The sequence below is a fragment of the Bubalus kerabau genome, chromosome 20 (assembly GCF_029407905.1).
Source record: "Bubalus kerabau isolate K-KA32 ecotype Philippines breed swamp buffalo chromosome 20, PCC_UOA_SB_1v2, whole genome shotgun sequence".
Classification (NCBI taxonomy): Eukaryota; Metazoa; Chordata; class Mammalia; order Artiodactyla; family Bovidae; genus Bubalus; species Bubalus kerabau.
In genome coordinates this window covers 23997954-24024429 of record NC_073643.1, presented here as the reverse complement: position 1 = coordinate 24024429, position 26476 = coordinate 23997954, and the positions used below count along the sequence as shown (strand labels likewise).

At 39.3% G+C, this 26476-nt stretch overlaps 2 long non-coding RNA genes across 4 annotated transcripts in view; one reads left to right on the top strand and one right to left on the bottom strand.

Moving 5' to 3' along the window:
* Nucleotides 1-483: 483 nt before the first annotated feature.
* LOC129635563 (uncharacterized) lies at nt 484-5352 on the top strand. Of its 2 annotated transcripts, XR_008706368.1 has the most exons (4): nt 484-930; nt 1544-1638; nt 4354-4644; nt 4735-5352. It is a non-coding gene; the product is annotated as an uncharacterized LOC129635563 (long non-coding RNA). The 2 variants fall into 2 exon arrangements; XR_008706367.1 differs by lacking the exon at nt 484-930 and having other exon boundaries at nt 1235-1638.
* Nucleotides 5353-7544: 2192 nt separating this feature from the next.
* LOC129635562 (uncharacterized) overlaps nt 7545-26476 on the bottom strand; it is a 79619-nt gene continuing 60687 nt past the window's right edge. For both annotated transcript variants that reach the window (XR_008706365.1, XR_008706366.1), the window contains exon 3: nt 7545-8020. This is a non-coding gene — a long non-coding RNA (uncharacterized LOC129635562). The remainder of the gene's footprint in view (nt 8021-26476) is intronic.

Below are 26476 nucleotides of genomic sequence, written 5' to 3'. Positions count from 1 at the left end.
TTTCGAGGAACTGATCCCAATTCTTTATTTTCCATGGTCTACTTTTATACACTGAGATGTTATGCAAAAGTCACGCGGGGTCAGCAGTCCTGACTTTTATCAAAGTCAGGTGCTTCATACAAATGTATACAGAGGTCTTAGGGGTGTTACATCATCTTCTGGCCAGGGGGCCTGCTGACAATTTACAACCCTCTCCTTGTGACAGCGGTCAGTCAACCAGGACACTTATTTCTCCAGGGGTGATTATTCTTAAAACAGACGCCACCCAAATAAAGTTACATTCCTATAGGGTGAGGGTGTAGTGGGTTTTAGTTAAGGAAAGTATTTACTTAGCCTAAGGTCTAACGTGATTTATATCAAAGGTTAATACTTATTTCTTTTATATATTCATTAATGTGTGTAAGGGCAGGGGATATGGAGACTTAGCAACAAACATTGGCTCAACAAATGAAAAAACCCTTCACCAATACAATTTCTAATCAGCCCATTATACTTATACTAATAATTTTCTAACTTTTCTAAAGAACCTGTTTTTAGAAGGTTTAAAGCATCTCGTGCCTCTCACGGTTGGGAGGCTGTGAGCAATCACATGTGGCCGGACAAGCCTGTCAGGCAGGCTAGAGAACCTTCAGAGGAGTTTGTAGGTTGAAACATTCCTATCACACCCAGGAATTATTATTAACTGGAGCTCTAAGTTAACTCCTTCTCCGAAAGAGGTGGTGGGGAACAGCCCCCCGTAAAGTCAGAGGTGTAGGTGAGAGCACAAAGTAGTAAAGTAGGCAGGCTCTGGTTATGGGGGTAGATGCTCGAGGATTTCCAGGGGGACTCCTGAGGCTCGATCCCGCCTTTGCGTATGTCAAGCCTCCTTCCTCATGACCTTTGCCATGAGCGGAGTGCCTCACGCCGGCCCCCAACATTCATTTCTTCCAGGTTATCCATTTTATTGCCATATAGTTGTTCATAACAGTCTCTGACAATCCTTTGTATTTCTGCATTGTCTGTTGTAACCTCTCCTTCTTCATTTCTCATTTTCTTGATTTGATTTTTCTTTTTTTCTTGGTGAGCCTGGCTAAAGGCTTGTCAATTTTATCTTCTCAAAGAACCAGCTTTTAGTTTTATTAATCTTTACTATTCTTTCTTTCATTTCTTTCTGCTCAGATCTTTATGATTTCTTTCCTTCTACTAATTTTGGGGGGCTTTTGTTCTTCTTTTTCCAGTTGTTTTAGGTGTAAAGTTAGGTTGTCTATTTGATATTTTTCTTGTTTCTTGAGGTAGGATTGTATTACTATAAACTTCCCTCTTAGAACTGCTTTTGCCAATCCCATAGTTTTGAGTTGTGTTTTCATTGTCATTTATTTCTAGAATTTTTTTGATTTTCCTTTTGATTTCTTCAGTAACAAGTTGGTTATTTAGAAATGTGTTGTTTAATCTCCAATATGTTTGTGTTTCTTACAGTGTTTTTCTTGTAATTGATATCTAGTCTCTTAGCATTGTGGTCAGAGAAGATGCTTGATACGATTTCAATTTTCTTAAATTTACTGAGGTTTGATTTGTGATCCAAGATGTCTATCCTGAAGATATGTTTCCTGTGCACTTGAGAAGAAGGTGTATTATGCATTTGGATGGAATGTCCTGAAGGTATCAGTGAGATCCATCTCATCTAATGTATCCTTTATGACTTGTGTTTCCTTATTAATTTTGTTTTGATGATCTGTCCATTAGTGTGAGTGGGGTGTTAAAGTCTCCTACTATTATTGTGTTACTATCGATTTCTCCTTTTGTGTCTGTTAGTGTTTGTCTTATGTATGGAGGTGCTCCTATGTTGGGTGCATAGATATTTACAATTGTTATGTTTTCCTCTTGGAGTGATTCCTTGATCATTATGTAGTGTCCTTCCTTATCTCTTGCAATCTTCTTTTATTTTAGTGTCTATTTTCTCTGATATGAGTTTGCTACTGTAGCTTTTTTTTGCTTCCCATTTGCATGGAATATATTTTTCCATCCTCTCACTTTCAGTCTATATGTGTCTTGAGGTCTGAAGTGGGTTTCTTGTAGACAGCATATATATGGGTCCTGTTTGTGTATCCATTCAGCCAGTCTGTGTCTTTTGGTTGGAGCATTTAATCCATTTACATTTAATTATTGATACCTATGTTCCTATTGCCATTTTCTTAATTGTTTGGGGTTGATATTGTAGATCTTTTATCTTCTTTTGTATTTCTCCACTAATAAGTCCCTTTAACATTTGTTATAAAGCTGGTTTGGGGTACTGAATTCCCTTAACTTTTGCTTGTCTGAAAAGCTTTTTATATCTCCATCAGTTTTGAATGAGATTCTTGCCAGGTACAGTAATCTTGTTTGTAGATATTTCCCTTTCAGTATTTAAATATATTCTGCCATTCCCTTCTGGCCTGTAGAGTTTCTGCTGAAAGATCAGTTGTTATGTGTATGGGGTTTCCCTTGTATGTTACTTATTTCTTCTCCCTTGCTGCTTTTAATATTCTTTCTTTGTGTTTAGTCTGTGTTAGTTTGACTAGCATGTGTTTGGCACATTTCTCCTTGAGTTTACCTTGTATGGGACTCTTTGTGTCTCTTGGACTTGGTTGACTATTTCCTCTTCCATGTTGGGGAAATTTTCAACTATAATCTCTTCAAAGTTTTCTCATACCCTTTCTTTTTCTCTTCTTCTGGGACCCCCTATAATTCAAATGTTGGTGGGTTTGATATTGTCTAAGAGGTCTCTGAGACTATCCTAAGTTCTTTTATTCTTTTTACTTTATTCTGCTCTTCAGAAGTTATTTCCACCATTTTATCTTCCAGCTCACTGATTCATTTTCTGCTAGTGATTCCTTCCTGAGTATTTTTAATTTCAGTAATTGTGTTGTTTGTCTCTGTATATTTATTTTTTAATTCTTCTAGGTCTTTGTTAATTGATTCTTGCATTTTCTCCATTTTATTTTCAAGTTTTTTGTTCATCTTTACTATCATCATTCTGAATTCTTTTTCCAGTAATTTGCCTATTTCTCTTCATTTATTTGGACTTCTGTGTTTCTAGTTTGTTCCTTCATTTGTGTAGTATTTCTCTGCCTTTTCATTATTTTTTTTTAACTTATTGTGTTTGAGGTCTCCTTTTCCCAGGCTTCAAGGTTGAATTCTTTCTTTCTTTTGGTTTCTGTCCTCCTAAGGTTGGTACAGTGGTTTGTGTAAGCTTCATATAGGGTGAGATTTGTGCTGAGTTTTTATATGTTTGTTTGTTTGATTTTCCTCTGATGTACAAGGCTGAGTGAGGTGGTAATCCTTCTGCTGATGATTGTGTTTGTATTTTTGTTTTGTTCGTTGTTTAGATGATGTGTCCTGCCCAGGGTGCTACTGGTGGTTGGGTGATGCTGGGTGTTGTAGTCAAGTGATTTGCTTTGTGTGAGTTCTCACTATTTGATACTCCCTAGGGTAAGTTCTCTGGTAGTCTAGGGTCTTGGATTCAGTGTTCCCACTCCAAAGGCTCAGGGCTTGATCTCAACCTGGTGTCTCAGATTTGGGTCAATTAGTCTACCTGCTTGTTGCTGATAGCCAAGCCAGACAATGATCCAATTTTGCTGGATGGCAACATCCTTTTTACTCCTTAGTCCCTCTGCTCCTATTCATTCACTTGGCTGAGGTTTCTTAGAAAAGTATCATGCTGGAATTTCCATCTCCTGAGTGGAGTGTGGCTGGCCCTCAGCTCCAGTCACATCCCGAGTGAGGCACTGTTAAACTATTGCCATGTTGGATTCGGACTGTTACCCTTACATCCTGCCTGCCAGCCCTGTTGGTGACCAGCAGCCTAGAATGCTGTCCTGGACCAGGAAAGCCTATGAGAGCCAGAGTGTTTTTTAGTAAAATAAGAATGTCTACTAATGAGACTGCTAATTGGTCTCTTATCTATAATTTTTAACTAACCAATAACCTTTGTTTGTCAATTTGAACTCCTTTTTTCTTTTTCCCCCAACACTCTCAGCAGGTTCAGATGGTACATTGTGAGACAAAGGCAAAAACAACAGGGAGAACCATCTCACAAGAAAAATTAGCAGTAAATCTTCATGACTGGATAGCAAAGGCAGTTTGTTAAAAAAAAAAAAATCATTCTAGGATGGTGCAAAAGTAATTGTGGTTTTGCATTGTTAAAATTTGCTGTTTCATATTGAAATACATTCTTAAATAAATGTAGTTATATTATACATCATTTTAATGCACATTTTCACTTTAGGCTTTTTTGCTAATGACTTATTAATTGCTATTCATTTTATATTTATCTTAGACTACAGAAATAATATTAGACAAAAAGCAAATTCAAGCAATTTTCTTATTTGAATTCAGAATGGGCTGTAAAGCAATGGAGACAACTCACGACATTAACAACACATTTGGCTGAGAAATTGCTAACAAAAGTACAGTGTAGTGGTAATTCAAGACATTTTGTAAAGGAGATAAGAGCCTTGAAGATGAGAAGCATAGTGGCCAGCCATTGGACGTTGACAATGACCAACTGAGAGCAATCATCAAAGTTGATCCTCTTAAAACTACACAAGAATTTGCAGAACTCAACGTCCACCATTCTATGATGGTTCAGCATTTGAAGCAAATTAGAAAGGCGAAAAGGCTCAATAAGTGAGTGCCTCATGAGCTGATCAAAAAATCGAAAAAACTGTTTTGACGTGTCATCTTCTCTTATCTATGTCTCTTCTCTTATCTATGCAGAAATCCATTTCTCAATTGGATTGTGATGTGTGATGAAAAGTGGATTTTATACGACAACTAGTGATGACCATCTCAGTGGATGGACCCAGAAGAAGCTACAAAGCACCTCCCAAAGTTAAACTTTCACCAAAAAAAATAATGGTCACTGTTTGATGGTCTGCTGTCCATCTGATCCATATAGCTTTCTGAATCCTGGCAAAGCCATTATGTCTGAGAAATATGTTCAGCAAGTTGATGAGATGCAGTAAAAACCACAATGCCTATAGCTGGCATTGGTCAATGGGAAGGGACCAATTTTTCTCCCTGACAATGCCTGACTGCACATTGCACAACCAATGCTTACCAATGCTTCAAAGTTCAATGAATTGAGCTATGAAGGTTTGCCTCTGCCATATTCACTTGACCTCTTGCCTCTTCTTCAAGCATATCGACAATTCTTTTGCAGGGAAAATGCTTCCACAACCAGCAGGAGACAGAAAATGCTTTCCAAGAATTCATCGAATCCCAAAGCATGGATTTTTTGCTACAGGAATTAACAAACTTATTTCTCATTGGCAAAAAAGTGTTGATTGTAGTTGTTCCTATTTTGATTAATAAAGATATGCTTAAGCCTAGCTATAATGATTTAAAAGTCATGGTCCAAAATCACAATTATGTTTACACCAACCTAATAACATGAGTAGTTTGACAGTGCTAATTTGTTAAGAAAAAAATATCTAGGACAGGTACTACCCAGAGATCCTTAAGTCATGCTCCAAAACTTCATTTGCTACAAACACAAACACATCCTAAGATGTTCAGAATTTATCTTCCAACCCACATTTCACCTGAGCTATAAGTCCTTTTGGGTACTGAGCAGCAGCCATCAATTTGGTTTGCGTTATGATATGAGCCAAACACAAACACTGACCCCTTTTATTCTTCAAATCTCTAATGCTGATTTAGAAGAAACAAGAATATTGAGTTGAATAGAAATAGCAAAAATAAAGGGCCTCATTTTTAATGAAAAAGGAAGCCTATCAATGAGAATCTCCATTGGGCCACAGACTCGTCTACTCCCAAACTGAGTTGGAATATCACAGCACAAATTGCCCAAAGAGGCACAAGCTGGGAATGGATGGCAAAGATTAGAGTAACTTAAGGCTTCCCTAGTGGCTCAGATGGTAAAGAATCCACTTGCAAAGCAGGAGACCTGGGTTCAATCCCTGGGTTTGGAAGATCCCCTAGAGAGGGAAACGGCTACCCACTCCAGTATTCTTGCCTGGAGAATTCCATGGACAGAGGAGCCTGGCAGGCTACAGTCCATGGGGTCATAAAGAGTCAGACATGCCTAAGCAACTTTTACTTCACAATGCATCAGAAATTAGAAGCATAAATTAGAAAAAGGTATTCTGGATATGCTAAACCTAGGTAAATAAAGAAAACAACAGATAACGGCCAAAGTAATTGAAAAATGAGCCTAACATTGAATGAGAGATGAATCGCAGAATACTGGCAATTGAAAAGAATTTAGGACTCACACTCTTCACTTTAAAGAAACAGATCTGTCAGTGAGAGGGCATGACTTGTTCAGTCATCAAGTTTAACACAGAAATGGGATCACGCCCTTTTCAGTATGGTCCTCTCTCTACCCAAAGAGGATACAAAAGATTATGTGCTTCCATTCTATGCCAAGGTATTCACTCTAAGAGAGAAGGAATGTCACAATTGAAAATTGTTAAATTACTAATGGTTGTCAGCCCTTTCTCCCTAGAGATTCTTGTTAAACAGTGCCCCATCCATCAAGGGTGAATTAAATTCAGCCCTGCTTGAAGACAGAACAAAATGACTTCACCCAGCCCCTTAGGAACTTATGATTTTATGAAAAATCCATAAGCTCTCATCCTTCTAACATACTGATAAACTAGGTAATTACCCTTTTGATGAAAAAGGAACCCTTTTAATATCTATCCTCACTGAATTATGGACTTCAAAATTGAATTGGAGTCTAATAGACATCAAGCACTACTATATACTGGTTCCCAGCAAAGATGAGAGAAAATCTGTTTGATAACAGGGGACTCAGGGACAGTGCTGTCAGAACATCCTTCCTGCCATCTCTGGTGACTCCTTATTCTAAACATCAAGTCCATTAGGTGCCCTCCTCAGTTTGTGAGACAGTCCCTAACAGAGCAGAAGAGGCATTAGCTGCCCCACCTCAACTGTTCATTGTTTTTAAAATTAATTTCAGCTGAATTAGTCATTCAGTTGAAGTATTGTACAGACTTCTTTGGAGATGCAACTTTCTCCCTTACTACCATGTTGGCTGAGGTCAGAGGGCTCTCTGTCTCACAGCACATCAGTTCCCATACTGCAGTGGACCTGTCCCAGAATTCCAATATTTTGCAATATCCTGACATCAGTCTAAGTCCCTAATCCCTGTTTCCCCCATTACTGACTGAGGTCTTATATCAAAGGACTGATGGAACCACACCATCGGCTCCCCGCTGACTTGTGCCCAGAGCCCACAGTCTGTATGTCTGCCCCATGATCCTCCAGTCTATTGGTGCTGCTCAGTTATCAGTAATGATTCAAAGTAAGCTCTCACCCGCTAGAACCCCATTTCACAGCTAAGACTACTATTCTCACTCCTAGATTTCTTGCCTAACTCCCCATTTTCAGAAAATCAGACCACAGACCTTCAGGTGAGCCTATCCAAGTTATGCTCACAGTTAAGCCCACACTTTTATGAGATCTCTCCATATTAATCCTCTGTGTTTTATTTTTATATAACTGTCAGTTTAAAGATATATAATCTGTAAATCTTTACCTTCTGGACATTGACATTGGAAAACTTTATTATTTTTAGTTAACATACAACATAGAGTGACAAACATAGCCTCAAAAAGTTGAACAAATTTTGCCCTTGAGAGTTCTTACATAGTTTTCATATTCAGTACCCAAGGACACTTCTTTCCTCTGTCTGTGAACATGGAGTACAGCAAAGTTACATTAGCTAATAAAAGCACTCTGCTGACAAAAGACACTTTTGAAAAGTCACTCGAAAAGGGAGCACTGTCAATAATAGCTTTATGAAAATAAAATGCCACATCTTTGTAAAGTTAAAACTCTCTGGACTGTGGTAAAAATTCTGGTTAACCCCAAACAATGAAAAGTCTTTTAAGAGCCATGTTTTTCTCAAGTTGGCCTCACCATGCATAACAGCTTGAATATAAATCCAGACTCTTCCAGTCCATTTATCATTGCCTTTCCATGTCCTATAGGGATTCCCATGTGAAGGAAAGATCTGCAGAGTTAGATGAAAGGCAGGTTATACTCTGAATACCAAATAGTGGAAATTATAAAAGTCATGATATTGAAACTATTTCTCAGAAGTTAAAATAACAATGAGGTACCATTTTTGCTTATCAGCTAGGCAAGAATGCTGAAATTTTAATCTTGATTAGAATGCAAGCAAATGGTATTCTCATTCACTGTTACCATGAGAATATATTTGTACAGACATTTGGATAGCATGTATTAAAATATAAAATTATCAGATACCCTAAAACTCAGTGATTCCTTTTCAAGATATCCTAGAGAGATACTTGCATATATGCAGCAAAGGACTTTTACAAGGATGCTCATTTATAGCACTGTCTATAAGAGTAAAAATATTGAGATTCACTAAAATGCCCATCATCACGGGAATGGCTACATGTTCATCTGCACAAAAATTGAAAATAATGAAGTAGATTCACATGTACAGTGACCAAGGAAGATATATACATGACAATACAAACAATATAATCCCACATGTACAAAAAATAGAAAAATTTTAAAAATACTTACATATGCAAACATATGACCAAAAAGCACATTTATTTACATATACATAAGAAGGTTGTACAGGAGACAGGGATCAAGACCTTCCCCTTGGAAAAGAAATGCAAAAAGCAAAATGGCTGTCTGGGGAGGCCTTACAAATAGCTGTGAAAAGAAGAGAAGAGAAAGGCAAGGGAGAAAAGGAAAGATATAAGCATCTGAATGCAGAGTTCCAAAGAATAGCAAGAAGAGATGAGAAAGCCTTCCTCAGGGATCAATGCAAAGAAATAGAGGAAAACAACAGAATGAGGAAGACTAGAGATCTCTTCAAGAAAATTAGAGATACCAAGGGTACATTTCATGCAAAGATGGATTCCATAAAGGACAGAAATGGTATGGACCTAACAGAAGCAGAAGATATTAAGAAGAGGTGGCAAGAATACACAGAAGAACTGTACAAAAAAGATCTTCATGACCCAGATAATCATGATGGTGTGATCACTCACCTAGAGCCACACATCCTGGAATGTGAAGTCAAGTGGGCCTTAGAAAGCATCACTACGAACAAAGCTAGTGGAGGTGATGGAATTCCAGTTGAGCTCTTTCAAATCCTGAAAGATGATGCTGTGAAAGTGCTGCACTCAATATGTCAGCAAATTTGGAAAACTCAGCAGTGGCCACAGGACTGGAAAAGGTCAGTTTTCATTCCAGTCCCAAAGAAAGGCAATGCCAAAGAATGCTCAAACTACTGCACAATTGCACTCATCTCACATGCTAGTCAAGTAATGCTCAAAATTCTCCAAGCCAGGCTTTAGCAATACGTGAACCATGAATTTCCAGATGTTCAAGTAGGTTTTAGAAAAGGCAGAGGAACCAGAGAGCAAATTGCCAACATCTGCTGGATCATCGAAAAAGCAACAGAGTTCCAGAAAAACATCTATTTCTGATTTATTGATAGTGCCAAAGCCTTTGACTGTGTGGATCACAATAAACTGTGGAAAATTCTGAAAGAGATGGGAATACCAGACCACCTGACCTGCCTCTTGAGAAATTGTATGCAGGTCAGGAAGCAACAGTTAAAACTGGACATGGAACAACAGACTGGTTCCAAATACGAAAAGGAGTACGTCAAGGTTGTATATTGTCACCCTGCTTATTTAACTTATATGCAGAGTACATCATGAGAAACGCTGGACTGGAAGAAGCACAAGCTGGAATCAAGATTGCCAGGAGAAATATCAATAACCTCAGATATGCAGATGACACCACCCTTATGGCAGAAAGTGAGGAGGAACTAAAAAGCCTCTTGATGAAGGTGAAAGAGGAGAATGAAAAAGTTGGCTTAAATGAAGATCATGGCATCTGGTCCCATCACTTCATGGGAAATAGATGGAGAAACAGTGGAAACAGTGTGAGACTTTATTTTTTTGGGCCCCAAAATCACTGCAGATGGTGACTGCAGCCATGAAATTAAAAGACGCTTACTCCTTGGAAGAAAAATTATGACCAACCTAGATAGCATATTCAAAAGCAGAGACATTACTTTGCCAACAAAGATCTATTTAGTCAAGGCTATGGTTTTTCCAGTGGTCATGTATGGATGTGAGAGTTGGACTGTGAAGAAGGCTGAGTGCCGAAGAATTGATGCTTTTGAACTGTCGTGTTGGAGAAGACACTTGAGAATCCCTTGGACTGCAAGGAGATCCAACCAGTCCATTCTGAAGGAGATCAGCCCTGGGATTTCTTTGGAAGGAATGATGTTAAAGCTGAAACTCCAGTACTTTGGCCACCTCATGCGAAGAGTTGACTCATTGGAAAAGACTCTGATGCTGGGAGGGATTGGGGGCAGGGGGAGAAGGGGACGACAGAGGATGAGATGGCTGGATGGCATCACTGACTCGATGGACGTTGAGTCTGAGTGAACTCCAGGAGTTGGTGATGGACAGGGAGGCCTGGCATGCTGCGATTCATGGGGTCGCAAAAAGCCGGACACAACTGAGTTATTGAACTGAACTGAAAGAAGGTTGTAAAGAAAATATTAATGAATAAAATATCTAATAAGGTACTTATTTTTGTTGTTTAGCCATTAAGTCATGTCCAGCTGTTTACAACCCCATGGACTACAGCACTCCATGCTTCCCTGTCCTTCATTATGCTCAACTCATGTTCATTGAGTCAGTGATACTTATATTTATATTATATAGGTACTCATATTCAATATAGAAAGAATGCTTATAACTCAATAAAAAGACCAATTTAAAAACTTTAGACAAAGGATTGGAATAGATGTTTCTCCAAAGAGGAAACAAATATGGCAATAAATACATGAAAGATTTTCAAGATCATTCGTCATTATGGAAATAAAAGTCAAAATCACAATGAGGTATCATGACACACTCACAACAGTGGGTATGATAAAAAAGACAGATAAGAATAAGTGTTGACAAGGATGTAGAAAAGTCGTTGTCTTCATACATTCCTGGTAGAATATGTGAAATGGGACAGCTGCTATGGAAAACAGTTTAGCAGTTCCTCTAAATGTTAAATATGGAGTTACCATATTATCTAGCAATTCTACTCCTAGGTACATATCCAAGAAAAATGAAAACATATGTCTACATAAAAAGTTGTACAGGGATGTTCATGAAATATTATTCACAAAAGCCAAAAACAGGAAACAACCCAATGTCTACCAAATGATGAACAGATAAACAAAACATGGTATATACATAAATAGAAAATTATTCTGTCATAAAAAAGAATGAAGTACTAACACATGCTACAAAAAGGATGAATCTTGAGAACATCATTCTAAATGACAGAAGTAAAGCATGAAAGGTTTATCGCATGATTACATTTATGTGAAATATCCAGAGTAGGCAAATCCATAGAGACAGAAAGTAGATTAGTGGTTGCCAGGGGCTGGACTTACTAATACAGTGTTTATAATGTTCTAAAATTAGATAATGGTGATGGTTGTACAACTCTGAGAAAATGCTAAGAGCCACTGAGTTGGTCATTCTAAAAGAGTGAATTTTATGGTATATGGATTTTAACTCAATATAGGTATTATTAAAAGTAAATAATTTTGAAAAATCTTAAAGAGTACTTATCAAGCTAATAACAGTAATTTTCTTTGGGTAAGGGAATTAATATATTTTTTAATAAGAAGAATGAATTTTCATATTTATTACCCTGTAATTTAAAATATATTGAAAAATTCCTAAGTACTACACAAAATGGTGTTACATATAAGAGAAATGCATAGTACTATGTTTTATCCTTCCTGATTTACCACTGAAGGAGAGATATTCATTGTAGAAAATATGCTCTTTTCTAGGCACCGGGTATATAAAAATGAAAAAGTCATGTCCCTTTTCTTCCAGGAACTTATGGTGCATGAAAGAGTAGAGATAGGTATGCAGCCAGTTGTTAAATAGTGTGCTAGATGCTGCAGTAACAGCATGTACATCTAGCAATGAAAGTACAAGGCCAGGGACCCAGGGGAGAAAACCTGAACTTCAGAAGATAAGCAGAAGTTAGCCAAGGAGAGCAGAGGTGAGGGCAGACAGGCAATGAGAACAGCATGGCAAAGCCTTCATGGGTGCTGGGGCCTGGGGATGTTCAGAGAACTGTGGACATCGGCAGCTGTGGTGTGAATAGATGCTTTATGGGAGAGATTCTTGCCAATGGAAGGGCAGGCTGGAGTCAGACCAAGTCAGACCAAGAAGGACTGAAAACCGTGCCCTGCTAAGGAGTCAGGGCACTGTGCTGTAGGCAACAGAAAATGCCAGGGGATGGAGCAGACTGCTGAAGAGACTAGAAAAAGGGAAAACAAGTTAGAGATTCCTGAGTTAACCAGGCTGGAGTGAGGAGGGTGAGAGAGAGAGCAGGGCCAAGGGAAGTGAAGAGGGAGGTCAGATTCAAGAAGTATTTCAGAGACAGAACAGGCAGGACTCAGGGACTCACTGGTGTAGGAGGGGAAAGGGGCAGTGACAATGACTTCCAGAAACCATTAGCTGTCAGAGCACATTTGAAAGATTCTAGTCAGACTTGCTTGCCCCTCAGAAAATAAAATGGAGATGAAAGTAAGGACTTCCTATCCAATAAGAGAAAATATGCCCTGTACTTTGTCAGTCTCTGGATAGATAGACTCTCTTGAGCTCCAGCTGTTGTGACATAATGTGTGGAGGCAAAGAGCATTTGTTCACATGTATCATATTCAAGACATACCAGAGTATGTGCCATGCACTGTGCCAAGTACTTCACATGTACAATTTCTCTGAACCCTCAGGACACCCCTTTTAGAGGTAGAAAATGGAGGCTTACTGAGATTAAGAAACCAAGTTCAAACGCAGGCAGTCTGACTTCAGAGGCCAAAGTTCTTAATCACTATGCTCTCCTGCATCTGACAGAAATACCTCTGAATGTTTGCGTTAAAAGCAGCTTTGCTTATTCACTTCCAACAAAGTCAAGTCAGATTATAAACTCATCCTCTTTTTCTTCTCACAAGACCCAGTGCACACCCAGAGTATTCAACACTTCCTCAGTTGAGATCAAAGCAACATTTCAACCTTCTCAGTGAGTTCCAGGATGTCTACAATGGCCATGTGAGGCAGGCACACCCATCGAGGGGCAGCGCAGCTATAGGATCTGCCAGGTAATCCACGCAAAGCCAAAGTGACTTCTAAAGTCCTTTGGGCTAGTGAAACTACTGGGGATTCAGAGACTCACTAGATTGCAGGTAGGTATTTTGTTTTTGCTTTTATTTTTACCACCAAACATATATTTCTCTTTCTGCTTACATCACCCAATTTTCCTTTTGCGGACCACAGTTGATGTGGGCTCAGTATGCATGGTTGGAGCAAATGTACTTCATCTCTTCTTTCAAGGGTAAGATTATGATTTGGGCTTGACCAATCAGAGTACCTTTTCCGTTTTGCCCCAGTAATTGGTTTCAAATTGGTCAAGAGATACAATTCAGTCCGAGACTCAGACCCAGGAAACTTTTTCAAACTGGGAAGAAAAAGTCCTGTTTGGACCTTTTAAGGAAGAATGGCTGAAGCTTCCAGGGACATCAACACAGCCAGACTCTGAGTGAGTAGACAAAACAGGAATGAAGAGTTATAAGACTAAAAGAAAAAGCAAGCTTTGTGTTCCTTAATCAAGTTACTCCTAAAACCTAAGCTGAACAGTTGGTTACACAAACTAATAAATTCCCCTTGATATCTGAGCTATTTTGAATTTCTGACATCTGCAACCAACAACAAAATCACAAGAAAGAGAAACCTAAACATCTGCCTCAGTAACAACTACAGAGTGCTGAGTGGGCAGCTAGCTAGTCTTCCTGCAAAAGAAACATTCAGAGGAAGCTGCTACTTCTGAGGCATTTACTGCCAAGATGTGCCTGGGAAAAGCAGCTAATGTAAGAGCTGTCACATCTGGAGATGCTCAGCGTTGGCCTTGTAAATAGTACATTACATGGAGCAGCTGTGGGGCATAAGCAACAAAAGAAAAGGTTAAATAATCTCTGCGCACATAGCATGGATCTGCTGTCAGCCCCACTTTCTCACATTCAGGTAAATACAATTTCTTCTCTCCTGACATCTTGCATGAGCATTCTCCCACTCAAATGTCCTTCCAGAACAGCCCAGATGTTTAATCCTAGTCATTTTCAAAACTCTCCTCTAGTTTCACCTCCAATAAGGAATGTCCCCTGGTCATTGCAGCCTTTATGGACATTTTCTTTGAGTCCCTGTAGAGCTTACACCTAGTACCTCCTACATGGGATCCAGGAAAGAGTTGAGTTTGCATATCTAACTTGGGAAAATATTCCTGAGGCTTGATTTCCACATGTACTGCAAGCCCACAAAGAGGGCACAGAGGAAGAATTTGCATTAATTGCCAAATCTAAGAGGACTAGATTTTAATATTGCAAAGAAAAAACAACAGGGTCTCTAATATTCTACAACTTTATGTTTCTATAGAAAAAGAAGTTCCTGGGGAAAAACAAGTGCTCCTCATGAGCCAATGGCATTTATTTTTACAGAAGTATAAAAACACTCCTACAACTTATATGAAATCAGAAAAGCTAAATAGCTAAATTTAGAAATTTAGAAAAATTCAGAAAAGCTGAATAGCTAAAGAAATCTTAAGAAAGAAGAACAAAGTGTGAGGCATCATAATCCTTGATTTCAAGATATACAGGAGGGAGGAGGGTTCAGGATGGGGAACACATGTATACCTGTGGTGGATTCATTTCGATATTTGGCAAAACTAATACAATATTGTAAAGTTTAAAAATAAAATAAAATTAAAAAAATAATAAAGATATGGTAATAAAAACAGTATGGTTCTGGCATAAAAAGAGCCAAAATAGACCTATGGAACACAATCAAGAGATTAGTCTACTAATATATTGTCTACTAATATTTGACAAGGAGCTAGAATATTCAATGGAGAAAAGATAGTCTCTTTGATAAATGATACTGAGATAATTGGATATTCACATGCAAAAAAATGAAATCGGACCTTTATCTTATACCAGTCACAAAAATTAACTTGAAATGAATTAAAGACATTCTGACTCTATGACTATTCAGAGTATAACGTCAGGATTTCAGCTTCCCTCACTAAATACCTAATGATAAAAACCCCTTCATGTATTATTGATAAGAGCAGCTAAGTAGACAAATAACAAAAATCTCCTGCCACTTCAAAAGAAAATGAAGAAAATGTGAGTAAATACAAAATCAACTCATCAGATGTATTTTAAAATCACAGCTGTTAGAAGGAAACTCAAGAGACTGTTTCATTCTGCTGGCTTTATGCTGATCAGATATTGCTCTATCCATGTGAGTATAAAGGAAGCCCCAGAAGGGTAAAAGGTGAGCCTTTTGGCAAACAACTGATTAGCACCAAGAAGCAACACGAAGTTAGATTTTTTCCAGTATTCTCATCAGACCTCTTCCCATTGCACCAAGCTGCTCCTCCTCTAAAAACAATTCTGTTTGGAGCATTAGTTGTCATTCCTATATCCATTGTCAGACATGACTGGAGCGACTTAGCACACACGCATGTATCCACTGTACATTTGTTAAGCACGATGTTTGCCAGGCAGTATAACAGATAGTAAGTATACAAAAAGAAAACAATACCTAGTCTTAGCACATGAAAAACTCATAATCCAGCAAGGAAAATGCAACATAAACAATGAGCTATACAGTAACTGCATAGCAAAATCAGTAAAGTGAACAGGGAAGAGAGAGCAATAAATTCTACAGAGAAAGAGGGAAGATGTTTTTGTTGTCATTTGGTTATTAAGTCACATCCAGCTCTTTTGTGACCCCATGAACTGTAGTCCACCAGGCTCCTCTGTCCATGGGATTTCCCAAACAAGAATACTGGAGTGGGTTTCCATTTCCTCCACCAGGGGATCTTCTCAAACCAGGGATCAAATCTATGTCTCCTGCATTGGCAGGCAGATTTTTTTTAGCCCTGCTGCTGCTGCTGCTAAGTCACTTCAGTTGTGTCCGACTCTGTGTGACCCCATAGACGGCAGCCTACCAGGCTCCCCTGTCCCTGGGATTCTCCAGGCAAGAATACTGGAGTGAGTTGCCATTACCTTCTCCAATGCATGAAAGTGAAAAGTGAAAGTGAAGTCGCTCAGTCGTGTCCAACTCTTAGAGAACTCATGGACTGCAGCCTACCAGGCTTTTCCAGTCAAGAGTACTGGAATGGGGTGCCATTGCCTTCTCCCTTTTAGCCCTGAGCGGTACCTGGAAAGCCCAGGGAAGTTTTTACACAGGGGTTAAGCCCCAAAGGATGGGTATGAGTTTTTCCAGGCAGAAGGAACCATGAGAAAAAAGGCATGGGTGTGAATGGCATGTGTGAGAAACAGCAAAAATGACGCATGAACATTCCACATTATGAGCAAGACAGTCTTTGCTTATACACAAACCTAATAAGATAAAACATCCTCACAGCTGTGCCATGTAAGGTATTTCTACCTTCCAGAGGCCTTCTAAAGGGCATGACCATGTCCCACTTGCTTTTATCCAAGCCATGCTCACTGTCAGGAAAGGCCTTCCTCTTTTCCTCCATACCTATGACCCACTGTCCTTCCTGGCAGATATCGAACATTACCACTTCTGCAAACTCTGAGGAGTTTATTATTCCTTTCTGTGTGTTCCAATCCCTAGACCTCTTGCTAAAGAGCATTTTATTTATTTGTATACATACATGTCAATCTTCTTAACAAGTCTGGTGAAGGTCTCAAAAACAACAGAACTTTAGATAATTGTATGTTTGATAGATGTGAAAGAATGAATGACTTTTTAGATAAAAATCTAGGGGCTACAGGTGATAGAGAAAAAACATGCATAAGACAAGTCCTCAAGGGAAACAGGCACATTTATAGCTCATAAGTAGAAGAATAATTTTCAGAATTGAATCCCCCAGGGAAACATTTCCATTCAAATGAAGTCCTAACTGTTATCCAAAGATTTTCACATGCAACTGCTTTGGCATTGATTTAAAATTCTGCCTAGACAGAGTCATAAACTCAGATCTTATTAGATCCTTAGAACCCATAAAGAGTCGTTGGCAAAGGTAGATTTTCATGTATAATTTAGACATGTTAAACACAAGTGTAAGGGGGAGAAAATGACTATCTGGTTTTTCTTTCATCACAGGGCATGTGATCATTATAAAGGTGTTAAACTCTTTGCTAAGTGTGAAAATGAGAGGAAATGAGGCTATTGACAAAAAATGCAATCGGATTGTAAATGAAAATTAATGCTGCACGAAACCTCATCTTCTCAGCCTCCTTGTCTCAATGTGTTATTCTCATGAATTAGGGTGAAGCACAGCCACCACTCCTAAAAGTAAAGATTTTATTAAACTTTATTAAGTGCCAAAATCCCCGCAGACATTGCCTCTCCTTTGACCTGCTCAAGCTACTCAGTCCTGGGGTTAAAGAAACATCTCATTATAGCACCTGATGTCAGCAGTTATTAAACTGCTTTGCTGCTCAAAATGGAAAAATACCCAGGATACCCTTTTACATAACCCTCTTCTCTTTGCAGTGTAACAGCAGAAACGGTAGTGCCTGGAATTGCCATTAATAATAATTTCAAAAACTTGGTCATTCCTTGGATGTCTTTGAGTTAATGGGAAAGAAGCTACTACCTGTCAGGTAAAATGCCACACACCACTAAGAGAGGAGTGACAGGTAGATGACAGATAGCGTGCTGATCTTCTCAGACTTACAGACTGGGAGGCCTAAGACACAGAAGTTTGTTTTCTCACAGTTTTGGAGACTGGAAGTTTAAGATCAAGGTGTCAAAGGGTTGGTGTCTCGTGAGGCTATTCTCCCTGGCTTGCAGGTGGCTACCTTCTCACTATGTCCCACATGGCCTTTCCTCTGTGCTCACTCCTATGTCTTTTCCTCTGCTTATAAAGACACCAGTCCCATGGGATTAGGGCCTCACCCTTATTATTTCATTTAACCTTAACCACCTCCCTAAAGAAGCTATATGTAAATACAGCCACACTGGAGGTTAAGTCTTCAACATATGAATTTAGAGCAGGGGCACACAGTTCAGTTTGGGATATCTAGATAGATAGACAGGCAGGTGACTAGAAGGACGGAGGCAGGAAGGGGAGAAGGGAGGGAAGAAAGGAGGGAGGAAGGGAGGGAGGAGGGGAGGAAGATAGAGTGGAAGGAAGGAAGGGAGACACTAACCTGCTCGAGAAGGAAGATTAGGATCCGATTTAAGTTTCCAACACTGCATACATACACACACACGGACACATACCCTTGCACATACATGAGCCACAATACAATACATTAATCAAACATTCCACAAATACTTACTAAGAACTCTGTCATTAGCACTTAGGTGTTATTGAGTGTGTTAACTGAATTTATAGTTGAAGATGCTTATACTCTAATATAGAAAAAATAATCTATGCATTAAGAAACTTGTTCTTTTATGAAGAAAGAAATGGCAATCCACTTCAGTATTTGTGCCTGGAGAGTCTCATGAACAGAGGAACCTGGCAGGCTACAGTTCCTGGGGTCACAAAAGAGTTGGGCTTGACTTAGCAAGTAAACAACAAGGGAAGTCCCTAGCCTACAAAATAACTCCTAAAAATTCTAGTCCCTTGTTCTTTATTACAATAGGAGTGTACTTAAGAGACTGTATATATTATTTTTGTTACATCACACCAGACTTCTAAAAGACAAAATATAAAGGATATCACTAAAACTTAATTTACTTTAAAATTGTGAAAAGTCTCTCATTTGACATTATTTAAAATCTACTAACAAAAATAAAACATATTTGGCCAAAAAAATGAAAGTTGTTCTTAGCCTCTATTGCTGAAAGGATCTCTGTGGGATTTTTTTTTAAAAAACGCATATGCTATAATTAAATCTTCTGAATCTAAATAGCCTGAGGAGGACCCTGGGCATCTATATATATTTTTAAATCTCTCCAAGTGATTCTAAAACATAGGCAATATGGAAAGCCAACTCAATCCACTACAATAAACACTGGTCTTTTCTTCTCAATACCAGTGCCCCTGGAATATAATATGTGAAGCTCCTACCACCTCAATGTGAGTGAACTCATCCAGGTGGCTAATAACAAATGGTCCAGGACAATAGTAAACCACTGGGTAAGATAAGGCATGAATGATTTAAGATAAATGTATAACTATGAAATGCCCTTATAAATATGAGAGATTACTACTATGCAGTAGAACTCTATTTTACAATTTGAACTGCAACTTTCTTCTAATGTTTCTAGGAAACACTCCCTGCTTTCTCTAGAGGTTTTCAGGGAAGACTCCACATGTCTTTTGTCTGTGACCCAGCCCTATGGGATACCTGAGTAACTGTGAACCAAGGCTGATCAAGACCCCATGCTTAGCCCTGCAAACAGGTTGAGTCTGGAATTAATCCTGTAGCCATTACGCTGGGCTTCAAGTTACTGAAACCATTACGCTGGGCTTCAGTAACTTGTGAGCCCAGGGCGGCTGCATGTCTGTTGGACTGCATCCTTCCCGTCAACCTCACTCCACCCCACCAGATTAATCCATTCAACTGGACCTCTGTCTGGGCTTCCTGTTCTCTACCAAAACTCTCACTGGAACCCTAGCCTTCTTGGTGGGGGTACTGGCACTCTGCCCAGCCATTGCCACTGGTACACTTCAGGTCTGGCTTCTAAACTTCTTTACATCTCCTTAGGGGCTGTGCTGCTTTTACTCTTGGTGTGCCCAAACTGCTATATGATTCTCAGATGTAATGGTTCTGCCTCCAGTGGGGTGTTTAGATAACATGTTTGGTTGTCATAATAGAAGCTGCCTTCTCTCACATCATCACCCTGCTTTTATGAGCATTTAGAATGCGGGGGCCATTGAGAATAGACATCTCACAACATATCTGGGCAGTCTCACACAAGGATTAGTTGTAGTGTGTCTCTGTGAACATTTATGCAGGGGAAAAACCTCATTGATACTATCTGAGACTAGATGCTAACTTTTGGTTTACACATAACCTCAAAGGATATTTTGCAACAAGTCCTAAAAGCTAATAAATTTTCATTCACAGTTGAGTTTGTAAATGAAATGGAGACTATACCATCTAGCAAGGACCTTTACCAAGAATTGTTCATTGCTGCAAAAATTATTTCACCAATAATGCAATGACATTCTTGGTAGATGAGTCACAAGAGTATTATATTAATTTATTTTCTGTGTGAAATGATATGTGCAGCTGGATATTACTCCCTACGAATTATCTTTGAAAGTAAAGTGGGTGTTACCATGCGTGCCTTGAAAAGAGATGTTAGGTGTGATAGGTTTGAGATATGAATATTAGCCTTTATTCAGGATAAAGTAAGCATGCACAGTAACACTGTGCATCCTCGGCATACCCTCTCAGGGCTCAGCCCTTAGAGTTACACCAGTTCCTACCCTCCTGCTCCCTGCATGCCCAGGATGGGTCAGTATGCTATGCTGCCAAGACAACCCATGTACAGGTACCATCCTATAATTCAGAAAGAAATTCTAAAACTTGTTTATAATTCATTCAAATTAAAAGCTAGATTCATATTAATGATAATAGCATGTGAGAGATTAATGATTATTTTTAAAACCTAAATTTAAGAATGCTTTCACATGTACTGGTTGTATTTGATGCTCACAACCCTACAAGATGGAAGGAAAGATTCTGTATACGATGGAGAATCCCAATCCATTGAGAGGCTGAGAGGCTCAGAGTCACAGATCTAGCAGGGGAGAGCCAGGAATCAGGTCTACACCTCCAGAAGCCGAAAGCTATGTTCTTCTGGCCTAAATAACACTGCCTCACAGGTGAGACAAGCAACAGAGAGGAGAAAAAAACAACAGCAAGGCTAAAGTAAAAAGAATCAGTATGAAATGCTAAAATATGTAAATACAAGGATGGTAATGGTAACTTCTGAAAGCCTAAAAAGGGCAGTTCCAATCTAGGAGATATGATTAAGGTGGCTCTTTTGACATGTGAATGTACTCTTCCACTGCAACCCAACGCAGCCCATATCTATGGATCCACTGTGTACTAAGCCAGTGTATATACGCAAATGGCTCCCCAGGAAGACATTTGAAAATAATGTGCTGCCCTCTACTGTTGAAAAAGGAGTAGAAATGTAAATAGCAAATAAATTTGCTATTTGAGTTGTATCTCTGAGCTGATAATAAAAATAGGCAGCTGCTCCAAGTGCTACAAATACCACCTCACTTTAATCAGTGATTTCAGAGTAGCGTTTTCATTTAAATAAATATTTGATTCATTACTGAAATCCAGTGATTGCTTTAGCTTAATACAGATAATATAATTTCTACTTCTAATTGTTGTTATTTGGATTCTATGTTCAAGTCTAACAGATATCCTGTACTTGTAGCTAGTTTGCAAATTCTTATAATGTCAGGGCTGATGTCAAAGCCCTAAAGGTCAAACAGAGGCAAACGTTTATCTTCTGCATGACAAACAAATCTGACACGTAGGAGGCATCTGCCAGAAGAAATGTATTAATAAGGATTCTGAGACCCTGTTTAGGCTTAGAGAGAAAGAGTGCCATACTTGACTAGCAATATCTTCCAAGGAAGGGAAAGGGAGATGATAAAACACAGACAACATTCTTGCTATCCATGAGCTAGACCAACCCACTAATTATACAGATGGAGAAATTGGGGTCCAAAAATCTTGTCAAAGATCTCACTGCTGTTTGAAGTTAGGCTGGGTCAAGAATTCAAGCATCCTATACTCGGGACCGTTCTTCTTATCATTACATGTAAGTTTCTTAGCTAGACCTCTAAGAAGAGTGCTCAAGAAATTCCAGACCAAACTTTAGAATGTAAAAATGATGTTCATTCTTAACATAGCTTAAGATAATTCCTAGCAAGCAATGGTGTGCATGTTTTCTCTTTTCATAGACTGAGAGCTTTTGTGAAAGGTATGGGCCCCGGCAAAGCCCTTTCATCTTTCAATTGATCTTTCTGATGATTGTTCATAAGGAAACAGAATTTCCCATTGTAGAGTCATTTCCATGGTTACCCATTGATTTCCTATAGGAAACGTCCTGTTTACATGACCATCATGTCTTTATTGTAAAGGTAAATCACCTTCTGAGTTTTCACTTTATCTGCAACCTGAGGCATATAAAAATGAGCTCTGCAAAATTAGCAGAACAAGATAAATAAATGATTCATGTGAGTTGGTTTTGCATGAATAAGTGATTAATCCTCTCAACCCTGTTTAGGAGAGAATGCAGAATTAATGTCATTCTATGCAAATAGAAGCCCACTTTTCTGAATCCTGACCTAATTATGAGTATTTGTTAAGTAAAATATATGTGAAATTTCGTGTAGCTAAAAAAGTCTGATAATATTCCTACTATAAATCAGAAACCAAACTTCTCTTTGTAGACCTTAACTGCAGATGCACATAGATGATATTGTGATTTACCCTAAAGGTTTTTTTCAAAACATCCCGTATTTTAGTATGCCAATGGCAGATTACCTTAGTGATCCAAACATGCCTTACCAGTACTTGCTAAATAGCCCAGCCCTTGATTTACACCAGACTCCATGTGGCAGCCTTAGCAGTGAACACTGACTAAACCCTTGGAAGCAACACATCCAGGATACCAGTATCTTGGCATAGTGAGTAATGACCACTCATTAAATCAATAGAACATTCAAGAATACAACATCAACAGAATAAAACTCCCTTAACTCAGGGACAGAAAATTCCATTCTATAGTGATATGGCTCTGTGCTAGAGACTCAGGTCTCTGTCTCCAAAAGCACTTCACCTGTAGTCAGGTCTTCTAACATAATCTCAGATCAACTAAATAATTCTAATACAAGTCACAAAATAAAAACACTAGAAGAATGAGGTCACCTTGAACTAGAAGATAGTAAAAAAAAAAAAAGACTTCCTATATAGGAGGGAAAAGTGTATTTTCAGTGGGGGGCCTCAAAGAAGCAGTGAGATTTCAATAGGTTTAAGTGGGAAATTACAGAGCTAATAGTTAATGAGCATTTACTAAGGGCCATGTACTCTGCTAAACCCTTTATGCTATCTAATTTCATCTTCACAACTATCCAGTGAGGTGGTAAGCTATTATCATCTCTTTTTGTAGGTGAGAAAGCTGAAGTGAAACAAAGCTCAAGTTAAACTCTGCAACTAGTATTGCAGAGCTGGTAGCAATGATTTCAGTGCAGACGGTTTCCTGATTCTGTGGTCGCACTCACACCATTCCAGGGGAGGGGAAAAGGAACAAGAGTGCATGGGGATGCAAATCACACAGCATGAGAGTGACAGAGGGTAAATCACTCCATCAAGAGATGAGTGGTATAGTTAGAGGGAGGAAGGGCTGGGAAAACTGCAGGATGATGGATTATAGAGATTTCTGAATGCCATTCTTTGTAGCATAAGACATGTGAGAACTGAACTCCAGCTGAGAAGGTGCCAATTAATTCAGGTGGCACTGACCTGTGAGGCGGGGGAGGGTTTAATCACCAGAACACTAAATGCTCATTATCCAACCTTTTAATTGGCAGTCTGTAAAAGTTACCAGCAAAGAACCAAGATTTGATCATGCTGTTAAGGAAAAGACAAGAAAAGGAATAAATGATCCTCTAATCTCTCCCAGACAACAAATCTGTTTTTCAGATGTATGTTTTCTTATCTTCCTGTTCCCACTGGAGACAAAACCAACAAAAGGAAGAACAGATGGGACTAGAAGCAGAAGGAAGCTGATGAAAGAAAAAAGCAAAAGCTGAGGGAAGGGTGTATACAAAAGGACTCAAAGGAGAGCAAAGGATTTTGAAATGTAAGGTTATCTCCCCAGCTGAACTAAACATACTCCAGTGACTACTTTGCAATGTTAAGTGCCTTTATCAAGTATTGGTAGAGATTGGCGCCTAGGAATAATCACAGAGCTCGTTCAGCACAAAGGTCATCTGACAGAACCAGGTCAGCTGTAAGACCCTGGGGCATGTGAATCATCCCTTAGGTATAAAATTGCAGTACAGAGTCAGAGACTATTACTAAACCTTCAACTGGAACATGTGGAAAATTAAATGGGCGAAGTCAAGGGAAAAGGCATTGGAATGGGAACCAGGAAGGTGGTCAGTCCTTCTGAGAGAGGGGTATGCACACTTTCCCCGGATGACAAGGTAAGTGGTAGAGTCCCCAGATTCTACTTCCTGCCTCATAGGAATGCTTGTTTTCTTCCATTTTCTGAGCTTCTGAATGAGCCAGACCTTTATTCAAAGCCTAGCTCTGCCATCGGTTAGAGGTGTGAATTTAGGCAAGTTACTTTCTCATTGCCATCAAGATAAATAAAACAAGTTCTTCATGCTCAAAAAGCTAAGGTAAATCTGGCACAAATAGGACGATAAGGCCAAACAGGAGGAGCAAGCACTAAGTTACTTGATGTTTTGCTCTGCAACAAGCTCATTATACTAAGGAGGTAAAATGTACCATTTCCGCAAGAGAGGGATAAGTTCCTCTCCTTCTCCACAGCTTCCAGGCTAACTCTGAAATTGTTTGGGGGAAGGGTAGGAAATCAGGACAGAACCTTCAATACTAGATAATATTTATTGATCACTTGGAGCTGTCTACTGTACTACTGTTCTTAACAGTTTTATACACATGATCTCATTCAATCCACCGACAATCTTACGGATTACCATCTCAATTTACAGATGAGAAAACTGAGCTTCACAAAGATTAAGTGACTTGCCCAAGCCCCACTGGAATTGGGACCTAGCTCCAAACTACTGGCAAGCTGTTTCATGAGCAACAGTACTGCTGCCGCAAAACTGGTGTTTTTGCTGTGACCAAACTCGGGACTCTACATGCAAACAACAAAGTCCTGCCAGTCCAAATATACATCTTAATTCCCAAGCATCAAGGCCTTTCCCCTGGAGCTGAATTTTGGAATGCCCATTCAATACATTTTGCTGCATTCCACCAATTTTTGAGGCACTTTGGTGATACAGCAATTACAAAGAAGCAAGAGGTGCCTTTTTTGTCCTCAAGGAACTTATAGTGTAGCATGAAGATGACAAGGAAACAGGTAACAGCAAATTAAAGCATCCTCTTCTGAGATGTATTTGAACAGTACAGGTGTACAAAGGAGGGAGGAAGGGAGGGAATAGGGAAGGAGACACTGAAGAGTAACAAGGAAAGAGAGAAGAAGACAAGAGGTCTTTGAGCACTAACTATACATCATGCACTGTGCTAGGCCTTATTGCTCAATTCTCCCAACACTATTGTACATAATATTATTCCCCAAATGTCCCTGCTCCAAACCCTGAAGAGGCTTTTCAGTACAATGAGAATGACCTCATCCTCCATGATCTGGTTCTTTCTTTCTTCTCTGACATAAGTCTTACCACACACACCCCTTTCTGGAACATTCCAAGCTCTTTTCAACCTTCCCTGGTAGCTCAGATGGTGAATTAGCCTGTAATGCAGGAGACCCCGGTTTGATTCCTGGGTTGGGAAGATCTGGAGAAGGGATAGGCTACCCACTTCAGTATTCTTGGGTTTTCCTAGTGGCTCAACTGGTAAAGAATCTGCTTGCAATGCAGGAGACCTGGGTTAGATCCCTGGGTTGAGAAGATCCCCTGAAGGGAAGAACAGGTACCCACTCCAGTATTCCGGCCTGGAAAATTCCATGGACTACAGTCCATGGGGTTGCAAAGAGCTGGACACAACTGAGTGACTTTCACTTTCACTCCCAACCTTAGAGCCGTTGATACGTGTTCTTTCCCAAGAAATACTCCCGCCCTACTGCCCAACAGCCATGTAGGCTGCCTCTCTCCTTCTTTTCATCACCGTTTCTACTCAAGTGTCACTTCCAGAGACAGGCTCTCCCTGACTGTCCTAAAAACCCATCTCCCACCTTCACTCTCAGTCTCCTTGCTCTATTTTCATTGTCTTCAAGGCACTTACGTTACCTAACCTTGAACATGAGCTCTATGAGGGCAGCAATATATCCCAAGTCTAAAGAGTATCTGGCACATAGTAATCACTTAAGGAAAGTCTATGAATGAGCTAAAAATTCTATCTTCACAAGATAAGGAAATAGGGACTCAGATAAGCTCCTTCACCAGGTCACGCAGAAAGATCTAGTGACTTCAGGGGGTTGTGATTATAGCGCATTCCTGCCTGAGGCCTTTACCTTGAAATTCTCTCCTCCACTAGCTCTCCACACAGCTGGCTCCTTCTCCTCTCTTTAGAAAGGCTGAGGTAACACTGTCTAAAAGTTGCCTCCCTCACACACACTCCCAGTCACTCTATCGCATTACCTTATTTCCTATTCCTCATGCCACATACTACTCTCTGACATTATCTTATGGTTTACTTGATTTT